Here is a 15310-nt window from a genome sequence, read left to right as displayed (position 1 = left end):
TTAAACAATTATATATTCCTTCCAGAAAATATGTAGAACAAAATAAACAAATAAATACCTCTTCCTCTGAAATTCATGCCCTATGCATCTCATCCTAAAAAAGATAAACAGTCATTTGGTTTCTGTCTTGGAGCTGCCAGTAACACTTGTATGAAAAATCTAGCAGTCATCCTGCTAGTGAGTGCATCATGGCAATATGGCAGAATTGTGGGTAGGATACATAAATCAGTAACCAAATCATAAGGAATTGGGGGCAGCTGTATGGCACTCAGTATACACTGTCTTTGATCGTCCTCTTCCTTCTTATGTATACAGAGCTTCTATATAGCATAGAAGTGGCTACTTTGTACTGAAGAGATACCTCAAATATCTTATTGCTCTTAATGGAAAAGCAGTTGAGCTACGGTAAGGTACAGCTCTATTTTACCTTGCTTCTTTCTAGCATTATTCCAGATATGTCTGTACCAGGGTCCCAGAGCTCCTGGGAAGTATCACTTTCAAGTGTGTCCCAATCACTCCTACTTGCATGTGCCGAACCTAGAAGTGAGGAAGTGACACTTTTTCACAGATAGCCTTGTATTGTCCAGGAGCACTGGGGTCACAGTGTAGACATTTGCTATACACTGTGTTTCTCACTTTACACTATATTTTTCTTACACCAGAGTTTGGGTTAGCTTCTTTGTCTGAAAAACACCTCATGCATTTTAATTTCTTAATGTTATTCATCATTAATAGCTTAGCTAATTCCAGGTCCAAAGTAGAAGTCAGCAGCCTGGCAAAACAGCAGGTTTGTATAAGAGGCGGGTAGATAAGCTGTTCTTGTGGCTGCATGGCACATGAGCTGCATCAAAAGCAGCTAGACTAAGAAAAATAAAAACTCCCAAGGCTTTTCTCTTTTACTAACCTTACCTATTGTTTTATCTTTGAAAAGAATAGATGGTGTTGGGGGAAAAATAAAATAAATCAGTAATGAGATAAATTAGTAATATAAAATCTGCACCTTAGGAGTATATGTTGATCCATGGGTGCAGTGTGATGATAGAGGATGTGGCATGGACATTAACACTTACAAACAAAATGGTTGAACTCCTTAGGTAAGGATGGAGACAAGGATAACAAGAAAAAATTTCATTCTCTGTATACTTTACTGAGAGTATCCCTGGAGGGGTACTTCAGGGATAGATAGGGACAGAATTTGACCAGTCAATAATCATAGTTTCATAGTTTCTAGGGTTGGAAGGGACCTGAACAGATCATCAAGTCCAACCCCCTGCCCTGGGCAGGAACGAGTGCTGGGATCATAATACCCCAGCCAGATATCTATCCAACCTCCTCTTGAAGACCCCCAAGGTAGGGGAGAGCACCACCTCCCTTGGGAACCCATTCCAGAGCCTGGCAGCCCTAACCATAACGAAACGTCTCCTGATATCAAGCCTGAACCTACTCTCAGTCAATTTGTGGCCATTATTCCTTGTTATCCCAGTTGGTACCTGGGGGAACAGAGCCTCACCTGTTTTCTGCTGGTCCCCCTGGTAAGTTTTATAGACAGCCACCAGATCCCCTCTCAGTCTTCTCTTCTAGAGGCTGAATAGATTCAAGCCCTTTAGTCTATCTTCATAGGGCCTGGCCTGCTGCCCCCTGACCATACGAGTGGACCTCCTCTGGACCCTCTCAAGGTTAGCCACATCCCTCTTGAAGTGGGGCACACAGAACTGGATGCTGTATGCCAGCTGTGGTCTGACCAATGCTGCATAGAGGGGAAGGATCACCTCCCTGGACCTGCTTGTGATGCATCTGTAGATGCACAACAAGGTGTGGTTAGTCGCTTCCTGACATTGGTGGCTCATGTCCATCCTGGAGTCAGACTCCAAGATCCATTTCAGCCACTGTGTCGTTGAGAAGGGTGTCCCCCAGCCTATAGATGTGTTGCAGGTTCCTTCTCCCTAGATGCAGCACCTTGCACTTGTCTGCATTGAATTCCATTCTATTCTCATCCACCCACCTCTGTAACCTGTCTAGATCTAGTTGGATTCTGTCCCTCCCCTCCAGTGTGCTCACTTCTCCCCACATTTTTGTGTCATCAGTGAATTTGGACAGCATGCTTTCCATGCCTACCTCCAAGTGGCTGATAAAGATGTTGAATAGCACAGGCCCGAGGACCAAGCCCTTGGGAAGTCCACTGCCCACATCCCTCCAGGTCAAAAATGACCTGTCCACCACCACTCTCTGGGTGCAACCATCGAGCCAATTTGCCACCCATCTGACTGCGTAGGCATCAGTGCCACAGTTGGCTAGTTTTTTTATGAGCATGGGGTGAGAAAGTGTCAAAGGCCTTCTTGAAGTCCAGGTAGACAACATCCATCTCAGCGCCCACATCCAAGGACTTTGTGACCTGGTCGTAAAAGGAAACAAGGTTAGTCAGGCAGGATCTGCCCACAATGAGCCCGTGTTAGTTGCCCCTGAGCATTACCTCCCATGCTGGGTCTCCGCAGATGTACTTCTTGATAATTTTCTCAAAGGTCTTCCCAAGGACCGAGGTGAGACTAACTGGTCTATAGTTACCTGGGTCCTCCTTTCTCCCCATCTTGTAAATGGGGACCACAATGGCCCTTTTCCAGTCCTCTGGGACCTGGCCAGAGTACCACGAGCACTCATATAGCTTTGCCAGGGGGCCTGCTATCGCCAATTTCCTCAGTACCCTTGGATGAAGAGCATACGGACCTGCTGATTTAAACACATCCAGCCCTTCCAGAATTTCCCTAACTAGATTGTCCCTGATCCTAAGCATGGCATCATATCCTCTGAGCCTGTCCGTAATCCTAGTAGGGGAGTTATCCCAGTCCCTGCTTAGAAATATGGGGCAAAGAACTTGTTGAAGAGATCAGCTTTTTCCTTTGCTGCAATCTCCAGATTGCCAAGCCTCTCCTGTAGGGGCCCAACATTACCTGGTGCCTTCTTCTTACTCCCTATGTATTTGAAAAAGGACTTTTTGTTATCCTTAATTCTGGTCGCCAGCCTTAGTTCTCTCGCTGCTTTGGCCTTCCTAACCACCTCCCTGCAATCATGAGCAATGGAAATGTAATCCTCCTTGATGATAGCCCCTTGTTTCCACTGATTGTATGCTATCTTTTTTGCCCTCAGGCCCTCCTGGATGTCTTTACTGAGTCAAGGGGGCTTTTTAGCACTTTTTTGCCTTTTGGTTCGTGTTGGGACTGACTCCCTCTGAGCTCACAGGATTGTCTCCTTAAGGAACAACCACCCGTCCTGGACTCCCATCTCACTGAGGCTCCGAGTCCCCAGTGTCTCTCTTACTAATCTCAGCTCATTGAAGTCAGCCCTCCTGAAGTCAAGGACTTTTGCTTTACTGCTTGTTTTCACCACCCTGCGCCAGATAGTAAATCCCAGCAGACAATGTTCACTAACGCCTAGGTAGTCGAGCACCTGCAGATCGCTCACCAGGTCATCGCCTGTGAGAAGGACCAAGTCCAGAAAAGCATTTCATCTGGTGGGATTGTGTACTTCCTGGGTTAGGTGGAGGTCCTGTATGCAGGCTAAAAATCTACATGAGCATTCAGACCTGGCTGACTGATCCTCCCAGCAGATGTCTGGGTAGCTTAGGTCACCCATGACAACCATATCCCTTGTCCTTACAGCCTCCGTGAGCTGACCTTAAAATTCCAGGTCCAGCTCATCCCCCTGGTCTGTAGTAGATGCCCACTATCAAGTCCCTTTCCCCATGACCCCCTTGCATTCTAACCCAGAGTGCCTCAGTTTGCCCCTCTTCTGAACCCATCCTGATCATCAAGGATGTGTACTGATATTTAACGTAGAGCACTGCACACACACCCTTTTTTCCCTACTCTGTCCTGTCTATACAACCTATAACCCTCGATGTCTACTGCCTGGTTGTGGGTAGAATCCCACCAGGTTTCTTTAAGCCCAACCAGGTCTGGTTTTTTGCTAGCTAGCAGCAGGAGGGTGATTTTTTCCTGCTTATTCCCCATACTTCTAGCATTTGTGTAGAGGCAATTGAGACTTCCTATGGGTGTTCATGCTGCCCTCTTGTTCCCAAGCTTGCCCAGGCCCTTGTCACTCACCTGGGTTGTTCCTGCTGCATTACCTGGCTTGACATCGAAGTGTCTTCCTGCACCTCTGCATCCTCATCCACCAACAAACTTAATTTAAGGCTCACTGTATAAGATCAGCCAACCTGGAAGAGAAAACATGCTTACCTTTTGGGGAGAGATGTTGCCTGTCCTACCCTAGCATGTCTGCTGCATGGAAGTGTGGGTCATGGTCTAAGAATCCGAAGCCCACTCAGTAACACCAGCTCCAAAGCCGCCGGTTGACCTCTCCAATGAAGGCCTTGTGGTGCCATCCATGTCTGCTAACTGGAAGAACAGATAAGAATACCACCTGTGTTCCCGTTTCCCTTAGCTTGGCCCCCAGAGCCTTGGAGTCTCTCATGATATGGTCATGTGTATGTATACAACTAAAAGTGTATTAACAGGCAACCAGGACTTGTAGTAGAGATGATATCTTTTATTAGACCAACAAGATTTTTTTTAAAAAAAAAATTTAATTGCAAGCTTTTGGGCACAAATACCCTTCATCAGGCATTGGAGAAAAGATTGTAAAAGTTCTTCTGGGTAGAAATGGAAGTTCATATTTCATAGGATTTTACAGAGGAGTCAGTAGATGGAAAACTCCTCTGGGCAGTTGGTTCAAAGCTGGTATGAAGCCTCTCACCTCCTGTGAGGATCTGTGATGATGTTGCTAACAGGGATGAAAATATATGCAAAGTGTGCTGACTCTCAGTAGTATAAAAAACCTATCTGCTAATAATAGATTTGAACTTATATTCCTCGCTCTTGATCTGTTCATTTGTTATAGCATTGCATTATACAGATGGAGAAGTGCAGTTTGACTCATTACAGGACTTCTGCAAAACCACTGCAAGTCTAATGTGAAACACAAATCAGACTGAGCAGGTTATTCATTCTAAGGAACCATCTTCCTGTGCAAGAAATGGTCAAATCACATTAAATGATCAAATCCAACCTCTCTAGAGAATTCTCAAGCTGGATTATTACCTGGGAGATAATAAATCCTGATTAGTTTGTCTACCATATTAGATAGTTTCATCACTACCATCCCTTCCTCCGCCCCAGAGCACATGTATAGATGTTCTCAGTGACCAAAAATTAATTCTCATTCCAGCTTGTTCCTGAATCTGTTTCATCTTCACTTCAGGTTGAGCATGGTGGAAATCACCTCTTGGATCATTAAAGTTAAATTTTCCTTATGTGGCACACAATCCATTCGGCTGCACTTCTATTAATGAAGAGGTTCGAATTTATTTGAAACAGAGATCTTGTATGTGCCCTACATTTTTAGGTATTAAGTATTAATACATTTCTGAAAGGAATGCTAATCTAATTGATAAGTGAAGTTTTGTACACTTTAATAAGTGCAGTGTACTTTAGTTACTGTGTAAAAAGCCCTACAATATTATTAGTATATACATCTTAACTCTTCATTATGCAATTTATAATTTTATATGAGCTAACCAAAAATACGTTTTTACTAAAAAATCAAAATTGCAATTAAAAAATTGTTGAACTTTCAAATATTTGAAACATTTCCAGCAGCAGTCTAAGCTTATAAAAATATTGTGGAAAATGTTGTTGAAAATTACACTTGAAAATCTTTGACTTATCCTTTTTATTATTTTTTAAGCAGAAAGTATAAGAAGGTGCTCAGCCTACAAGGGTTGAAACCCAATGTACAGGTAGTCAGTGCTCTATCTAGCTGGGAGGCAGAGAGCCAGCTACAACTGATAAGAGTGGAGCTACAGAAAGAGCATTAAGAGCTCCAGGAACAGAGGACAAAGGAATGGTGGGTGGGGTGGGCTGGGGTGGGGCGGGGGGAGATAGGAGGTAGAAGGTGTATTGTTTAGGGAGAAAGACAGGGCCTGTTAGTTCTTCAAGGGTCTGAAGAAATACCAAAGTTTTGGGAGTTTATTTGTCCAATTGTTTGCTGTGTGCATGTTTGCATGCTTTATTGCATTTCTTTTAATGTGGGGACAAGACTGCTGACATTAAATAAATTGGTTGCAAACCTGACTACGGAGCTGAATGGCTTTCATAAGGAATCATATGTGATGAGCTTGAAGGTTCCAAATGCTTCACATCTTATCTCTACTACTGACCTCTTGGGCTAGGAACAGACATTACACAGAAACTGGTTTAAACCTGTAACAGATCAGATGTTCAGTGCACATAAACCAGTTTGAAAATGGCTGCAATCAGTTTGAGATAAACCTGATTGAATATAGTATCAGACATAAACTGACTGGGCTCAAACCAGTTTGTGCAATGCCTTTCCAAGACCCCTTGCCGGTTTAAATTAAATCAGGCTCCCCCAGCATCCAGAATGCTCTCTGGGCTGGGTAGGGCTCTCTGCTCCACAGCAGGGCTGGCCCTTCCCCTCTGCTCCCTAGCTGGAGCTCAGTAGAGTCTGTAGGCATCTGCCTGGCTTCCCCCTGTTCCCCCCCTCCCTCTCTCCACTCTCTGTTAAGCAGTGGTCCTTTCTGCCTTACACAGACACCTCTCAGCATTAGCTAGCAGACCACATGCTGGCTACAGTCTGCTGTGGCAGAGGGGATAAAGCCAGAATCAACAGATATCTGGTAATATCCCTCTGTTGTTCTCTTAATGGGGTGATAAACACTGAGTTAGGGTGATAAACGCTGTGTTATCAATTCCCAGCTGGGCTAGTCAGAACGGGGAGGGTGGGGGAGGAACCTCTCCCTAATCAGAGCATCCAGTCCCCCCACCCCTCCCTGGAAGAAAAGGGACGGCTGCTCTAGCACCTCCCCCCCCCCACCCCCCGGCTTGTAGCCTGAGCCACTGCAGGCATGTGCCTGCATTTCTGGGAGGTCTGTGCAGTTACAAACTGATTCAGCTTAGCCAGGTTAGACTAACTTGAGAAGATTGAATCAATTCAGGCTCAGGCTTTTTGAATGTCTGTCCCTAGCCTTGAAGCCCCAAGTCCTGACCTGATTTCTCCGTTTCATTATAAGGGGCAGTATTTCTATCAGTTTCTGCAGGAGCAAGTCATTTTGTGAAAATGTCATAGATTTGTAAACTTCAAATGTCATCAAATCTGGGGAATGTTCATAGGGAAGTAACTGAAATGTCCAGTTAGATCAGATCAGCCCTAAGTTTCACAGGAAAAGCTTAGACAAAGGAAGCTTTGCCTAAAAGTAAGACCAGAGCAATCCTATGGACACTGAGATGCATTGCATGCTGTGGGGTGCTGGATGGTGGGAATACAAATGTTTATGTCCCATGAGGATAACCACAAGAATTGAGACAATACAGACAAATATTCTAAAAAAAACTTCATTTTTATAGTAAGAACATTTTAAATAATGCAATATTTATTCTAGTTCACAAATATTTACTCTCTAGGTTCACGTGTATCCTGAGAGCCAAATTCTACCTGGAATCAAAGAAAATCTATGCCACCAGTAATCGTAAGGAGTTTACCAAGACAGAATTTGAACATCTGTGTTTCACAATTGGAAAAGAAAGGTGGCTGTCTGGTACCTGACTCCTTTCCGTGGGTAAGTAAAACTCCTTGCAGCTCCTTCTGTCTCTCTGGACATCTACACAAGACACTTACTACACATTAGCCTAATAACATTGCTCAGTAGCGTGTCACAGCAAAAACCATGCTAATAGTCTACCGTGTAATGTTATTAGGCTAATGTGTGGTAAGTGTCATTAAACCGTGTGCTGGCGCTACTGCACAATAACTCTAGGTACTGTGCATTTAGTTTACTACTTCTTAATAAATTATTAACTAAATGCACAGTATCTAAGGTTCATTAATGAATGTGTAGAAGTCCCCTTTGTGAACATTTTGCAGTCTCATACAGAACTTAGCTTGAATGAAACCAAAGAATACAGACTTGATATGCATGAGGACAGTTTCTTTGGCCTTGGTCAGATGTTCATGTCTAGTGATGAAAATTTTTGAGGAGTTTCAAAGTGGTCTGAATAATATATCAAACAAGATTACAAAATATATGAGCTATGTGACCCATTAGATCTGCAGATTTGATGGAGAATTTTTCCAGCACGTTGCTCTTCCTTCTGAATGTAACTGTGTGTTTGAGGCAAACCTGATGCATATCCATGTGAAAAGCAGCAAGGGAGTCTGTGAAAAAAGAAAAGAGAGAAACAAATATATTGAACACAGCTAAATATGCCACTTCTTCTAAGAAAAGCACTCTTAGATTCAGAGGAAGTGAAGAGAAATTAATAAAGCACATGTACATTGAAATAACACTGAAGATTTTTTTTCCTGTCAAAAATAATCAAGCTGAGGGGAAAAAAGAAGAAAGTCTAGATTATGTGATAAAATGCCCAGAAAACAAGGGTCATAAGAAATGCACAATATTCTGTCTCACAAGTTTCTTTCTTAGGTCTTAAGTTCTCCTTGTCCCACTTTTTCTTCCTCCTCCTCCTCCTCCTCCTCTTCTTCCTTTCACCCTCTCACAACCCAGTTGGAATGGCTTTATGGTGATGAACCTCGTCCTTCATACTGCATTTCCCTCTCTCATTCCTTCGTTCTCAAGTTAGCCTGGAGGGCAAAGAGACAGTACCTCACAGCACTGTCTCAAGTGATACATAAGTCATTTGAGTAGAAAGGGCATCTTTTTTATTATTAATAATTTACTCATCCCTAAAAATGATACTATTTTGAGGCAGCATGAAGCAGTTGTGATGAGTTTCAGAGTGAACTGGGTTCTTTAGCACAAGAAGATCACAGTGAAGTTTTTCAGTGAATAAAATTAAAAGAGGAATATGGAAATATGGTCTGGGGCACCCCAATTAATAAACTAATAAATAACTCAAAATTGTACACAAGAATTAAATGTTTAATAGACAGATCTGGCTAGTTATAGGAAGATATAGATGCTCATTCTATTCAAGTCATTTTTCTATCACTTGAGACTAATAAGTGGTGCTCTCTCTTCTCCTTCCAGGATAACTGAGAAGGAATGTAAGAGGGAAATCCATTATGAAGGACAAGATTCATCACCTCACCTATATAGGCCTTTGATCAGTAGGAAGTGCGTCAATAGAAATGGCATGAAATTTAACAGTATATGGTCCAAAGTTACAGATTTCTAGACTAATACTAAGAGAATTTGCTATGAAATGGGGAATCACAGATTGGGGACAATGAAAGAATGAAATCAGGATTTATTGCAAAAGATGTAGTCATAAAAAGGCAAATAGTAATTTTAGGATATTGTGTACAGTTCTGGTCACTTATGTTAAAAAATATTTCATTTAAACGGGCTAAGCTACATAGAAAAGCTACCAGAGTAATTAAGGAAAAAGAGAGCCTATCCTATAAGAGAAAATTAAATTTGGAATTATTTTTCATACACGCACTCAGATAAGTATCAGGGAGGGAGAAGAGCTTTTGGTCATAAAAAAAAAATGTAGAGTAGAAATTAGAAGAAGGTTTCTAACAATAAGTGAATTTTTTGGAATGTTCTTCTGAAAAAGTGGGGCAAGTAGTGGTATAACGAGGGTGGTGTGAACAGGACAACTGCCCCAGGCACTGACATGAGGTGGGAGTAAAAAAAAAAAAAAAAAAAGGCTCCTGCAGCCAGCTGTGCGATTGCAATCACAATGATGCTGGTAGTGCAGCAGCAACTGGAAGTAATGGCTGGCGCTGTGTCCTGGGCACCAGCAGCATCACTCTGCTACTGAGACAAAGAACCTCAGTGTCTTCATAGCTGTATAAATGGGAAGCTGTATAAATATGAATGGGATAACTTTCTAGGCTAGGGGTGTGCTTGGAACAATGTTTGGTATCACTGTGATGCATTTGAAAAGAAACATCTCTCTAGGAGATTTCTACTAATTCCATAATTCAAAGCTTTATCTGGTCACCTGTAGGGACCAGGAAGAAGCTCCCAGCCCCCAGTGAATGCTTTATTTAGCTTCTGGGTTTGGTTTGGGTGGAGGATCACTAGCTGTGTGTGGTTTGTTTTGTATTTTTCCTGCCTTCCTTTGAAACATTGGACCTTGGCCATCATTAAGGATGGGAGTTTAGGTGAGGTATGTTTGTGCTTCATCCAGGAATTATACGTCTCAAAATAGTAGGGTAGGACAAGACCTTTGGAGGTCTAATCTAACCCCTTCCTCAAGCCAGGATCATCCCTGACTAAAAGATCCCAGTCCAGTGTCCATCTAACTAGCTCTTAAAAACTTTCAAGGATGAAGATTCCACCACCTCCCTGAACAGCCTCTTCTAAACCTTATTTACCCTCACAATGAAAAAAATTATTTCTGATATCCAACCTAAATTTCCCCTGCTGAAATTTGAGACCATTGCTCCTAACCCTATCCACTGAGGCCATAGAATAGTTTGTCCCCATCTTCTATATAAGCACATTTCAGATACTTGAAGATGGTTCTCAAATTCCCCTTCAATCTTCTTTTCTCCAGACTAAACAATTATTTTTCTTTTAGCCTCATAAGTTATGTTTCCCAGGCCTCTAAAAAATTTTGTCACTCTTTGTTGTACTCTTTTTAACTTGTCCAGATTCTTCTTGAAGTGAGGGTCCCAAAACTGGACATAATACTCCATATGAGTCATCGTCAGTACCAAATGGAGTGGGAGAATCACTTCCTTTAATTTGCAAGAGACAGGATGCTGTTAGCTTTTTTTTTTTCACAAGAGCACACAGTTGGTTCATATTTAGTTTGTGGTCCCCTATAACTCTGGTCCTCTTCTACAGTAATGTGGTTTAGCCACTCATTCCTCAGTCTGTATTTGTATATGAAGTTGTTTCATCCCAAATGAAGGACTTTGCATTTGTCCTTCCTTAATTTCATTTGATTGATTTCCACCCCTCCCTTTTTTGTTTGTTTGTGTGGGGGGGGGGGAGGGGGAGGGTGGCACTTCTCCAGTTTATCAAGGCCATTCTGAATCCTAATCCCTTCTCTGCAGGGTCTGCAGTTCCACTCAACTTGGAGTCATCCACAAATTTGCTAAGTGTGCATTCAATACCATCCTCCAAATAATTAATAATTGATGGATCTCCTGGAATTTCTTGTGTATGGTGAAAACAGTTGATATATTTTGGGGTAGAAATGAAATATTTTGCCCAGTTCATAAGGGAAAGGACTACAGGTTTTTTGGTGATGGTGTTGTTGTTGGGGGTTTTTTTGCTTTGTTTTGTGGTGGTGGTGTTTTTTGGGGGAGGGGTTTCTTGCCATCTTCTGTAGCATGGGGCTATGGCACATTGTATAACCTGACTATATATTAACCTAAGAAATTCCCTTTCATTGCAGTAGTAATAGTACATTGGAGGCATCCTTGTCTCCTTGCTTTTTACCTGTCACATGGTGCTGCCGCTGTTTTTATAAGCTATTTTGTGGCAGTGGTGTGTGTGGGCAGAGTGGATGATTGCAGTGGATGTCAGTGAAGGCAGGAGATTTGGATACAAAATCCCAGAGACTCCTGCCAATCCTATTGACTTAAGTATTTCTATTTTGATCAATCTGAGTTTTGCAAATTTTCCAAATGCTACCTCAGTGGTTAATTGGTTGCTCTGTTTATTTAAAATGGACTCACTGAAATCTGAGCCTTGGACGTTTTTTCTTGAGGAGATGGGTCATAAGGAAAGATGCTTCCTTTCACAGTAGATTTCACCAGGCAATAAACTGTTGAAATATTCAGGCTGATAATAAATCCTTAGGAGTAGAAATATTCTATTCAATCAGCAATCGTTAGTAAACGTTAGAGAAGCAGCAAAATATATGCCAATCCAATGAATAAATAATATATCTTGATTATTTTCACCACAGAATTCAATCAGTACTATTGAATTTAATATGGCTTAGTAAAAGACAATAGTTACACACAATTATTCCACATTTGCAGAACAGAAATTGCTTCCTGGCTGCTCTGGTCTGCAGCTCCTTGCTGTTGGTAACTAAAAGTCATGAGCATCTAATAAGATAATGCATAACATTTACCAGAGTATAATGGATGCTTGATTAGATTCTTTTGGTGTGCTGTTAATAGTGCAGAACTAATGTTACTAAGTGACATGCTACAAACTGTAGCAAGGCATGTGTGATCAATTATAGCTGCACTTTTCCATGGGCAGTATTGTAAGTATTGAGTGTGCTAAAGAGTCTTTTCGAACGGTTAACAATGGGGTTTGCCTTTAGTTTGATCAGAACTCTTTTTAAATCCAGTAAACATTTTCCCTTTCCTTCTGCTATCTGGCTTTCATTAATAAAGTTTAATGCATCTTGGCTACATAGCATATTGGTTCTTTTTTGAAAGAGACATGAATATGAAAGGTTTCCGCCCTTTGCATTAGTTATTCTTCTGTAAAGAGAGATACCTTTCAGCTAGGGCAGGAAATGTGCATTTTGATTTCTCACTATTGTGTAACTACAGCCATTACAAGGAATGATCTGTGCAGCTGTGTTCAGGTGCCTTTGCAGAGTGACCTGTACTTCCTTTACCAATGAGAACAATGAGCAGAGAAAGCAGATTACAGCCAGAATGCTGCAGATAACTGAAGTAAAGAATTGCAAAGGGAATTGTTTTTGGCAGCATTAATTTTTTTCCTTTGATTAAACAGCAAAAATATGGCTTAAATTTTCCACCAAGTTGTCATTAGTTCCATGGAAAGTGACGTCTGAGCTCCTAGTATAGGACATGGGCTGGGACTTCTCAGATTTAAGTGATGCTGATGAGAATATTTCACTTATTTATGCGTATTATAGTCATCTTAAAAAAATAGTGTTTGGAGAATAAATTAAAATAGTAGTCAAAATTAGCAGAGGGATGCAGGTTGAATTTATGAACATATTATAGAGCTGAATTGTTCCCTAGCAACAGCTTTAGATTTATAGCAAGAGGACTGATATATTTAGAGAAAAAAAGATGTACCATAACTTTTTCAAAGCAATTTGGTGAAATCTGTAGCTCCTTTCAAAAGCACTGGTAGAACTCCTGAACCTGTCTACCTGCACAGCCCTGTGGTCTAATGTACAGAATACTAAGCTATGATGTACATGGGTTTTATACTTCAGTTTATAGTAGGACCAAATTTCAATCTTGTTATCCAGCTTGTGGGATTACTGGGGGGAGGCAGTAATTCGATGATGGGACAAGTGGCATTGGTGTTAACCCCCCACAGCTGTCTGAGCCTTCGCAATGGCTCAGGCAGCCACGGGGATCAACATAACTTCTACTCACCCCACAGCTGGAGGTAGGTCTGGATGCAACCAGCAAGGAACCTTATGGTCTGGATCAGACCTGGGGGACAAAATGAGGTTGACACCCTGGCTTATAGCAAACAGTCATCTTGGTAGGTATAAAAAGCTTCCATTGTTATTTTGTACTATAAACAGGAACAAAGAAGTAAAGGTCTCAGCAAGGAGTTGGCTTGAAGCTGTGCTCCAGTAAACGATATGCAATGATAAACTAACACTTTCCCATGAAGCTATAAGTCCTTTCTGGGAAACTATCACATGAGAAAGCACTCGATCTCCTAGCTTTTTTGAAAACCTAAGCAAGGACAATTACTGCACGAAAGAGCTCACAAGCTAACTACTAATGGATAGGCAGGTAGAATGTAATCAGTGAAGGAGAACAAAAAGTATAATCTCTATAGCAAAAGCAAGGAGAAAGGCAGGACAGTAGTGACAGATTTTATGAGAGACTGTACTAAATATTATAATTTTATATTGGAATAAATTCACAAGATTAATTGATAGTCACTGAATAAAAGCCTTTTAATAATGTATTTTCTATTTGTAGAATCCACACTAAGAATAGCGTCCCCTCCTCCCATTTCTATTCAAGAAATAATATTGAATGTTTATGAGAGATCTATTCTCAAAGAAGCTGGCCCTGGGATAACGATTAAAGCTCTGAAGGACATGCTCCTCTTTTGAAACATTGCCACATGCTACTGGGGTAGCACAGAGGACAAGTTGGTACCTATGAACATAGGCAGAGTTGCAGTTTAGTTAACTGTTTTAGCATAACTTGTTGCTATAGCTTTGAGAGTGTCAATGTTTTAAAGGAAGGTGATGAGAGACAGAGGGTTAGTTCCATAGATACTTTAAAAATCAATCTGCTAATGAGATAAATGTGGTTTGACACCTGAAAAAAAAACACTATATAAAATATGTTTCTACTGTTTGAAAGTGCTATATGGCTGGATACCAACTACATAACAAGAGTGGTGCATGAATCAGCTAGCACAATGTTTTCATCCTTCATGGACTTGCCCCGGGTAGTTTCTATGAACAACTAAATATAAATAATGCATTTGTTTGACTGCCTTTCTGCCCACAGACAATTTCTCATCAAATGGTTAAAATAAAGTTTCGGTTATTATCAGGATGGCAAGACAGCTAATAGAAACACAGGTGTTTGATCCTCCTTTAGAGAATATTTATCTCCTACATGGCAAAGAGCATGGAAAGATGTTAAGGGCAAAATAAGATGAGAGGAGATGAGAGTACATCAGGCTTCACTTGAAAATTGGTGGTGAAAACAAAGTAGCTTGCTGTAAGCTTTAGTTTGAATGTCGACGGGGATCCAGTTACTCCTACTCAGAACTTCTGCTTAGATACCCTTAGGTAAGAACGGGCTGTATAAACCCTCAAAGAAGACAAGAGCTCCTGGACTCTAAATTGATTCTGCTGTATGGCATTAGACAAGTCAAACAAAACTTGATCTTGCTTCTGTTTGAATGACAGAAAATGTTCTCTTTAGAAGGGTAGGCCCTTAGCTTCAGAACCTCACTTTTGGAGTTAATAATACTTGTGTGCTTCACTCTAGTGTGTAAATAGTAATGTTCCTAAAATACTTTCACGATGTAAACCTTTCCTTTCCCCATGTTTCCTTTCCCCAGCTTAAATTTTGGGGGGTAGATATTCATCTATGGAATTAAACTCTGGAAGGTAGCACAAAACTTCAAAAAGAAAGCCCAAAAAAGGAACTGGGGAAAAGTCATTCCTTAGCTTTCCATGTCTTTACCTGGATGTCCTTGTCTATCTTTAGAAAATTACCTACAAAACAAATCTAATCTTCTAATGGATATTTATTTTACGGCTTTTAGATGAGAAGCCATAAAATAAAATGTGATTAGAATTCGAAAGATGTTCTAAAAGATTTGCGGGCAAGGTTCTTTGGGTAAATCTGATTTTATTAGACCAACTAAATAGTTGGAAAAATTTTT

The 15310-nt window shown here is 41.1% G+C and overlaps 1 long non-coding RNA gene across 3 annotated transcripts in view; it reads left to right on the top strand.

The window, feature by feature from the left end:
* The window catches only part of LOC109281499 (uncharacterized), a 296076-nt gene that overhangs the window by 182236 nt on the left and 98530 nt on the right, over positions 1-15310 (top strand). For all 3 annotated transcript variants that reach the window (XR_009461633.1, XR_009461634.1, XR_009461632.1), the window contains exon 2: positions 7476-7630. This is a non-coding gene — a long non-coding RNA (uncharacterized LOC109281499). The remainder of the gene's footprint in view (positions 1-7475; positions 7631-15310) is intronic.

The sequence above is a fragment of the Alligator mississippiensis genome, chromosome 4 (genome assembly GCF_030867095.1).
Source record: "Alligator mississippiensis isolate rAllMis1 chromosome 4, rAllMis1, whole genome shotgun sequence".
Lineage (NCBI taxonomy): Eukaryota > Metazoa > Chordata > Crocodylia > Alligatoridae > Alligator > Alligator mississippiensis.
This window is presented reverse-complemented; position numbering and strand designations above follow the sequence as displayed.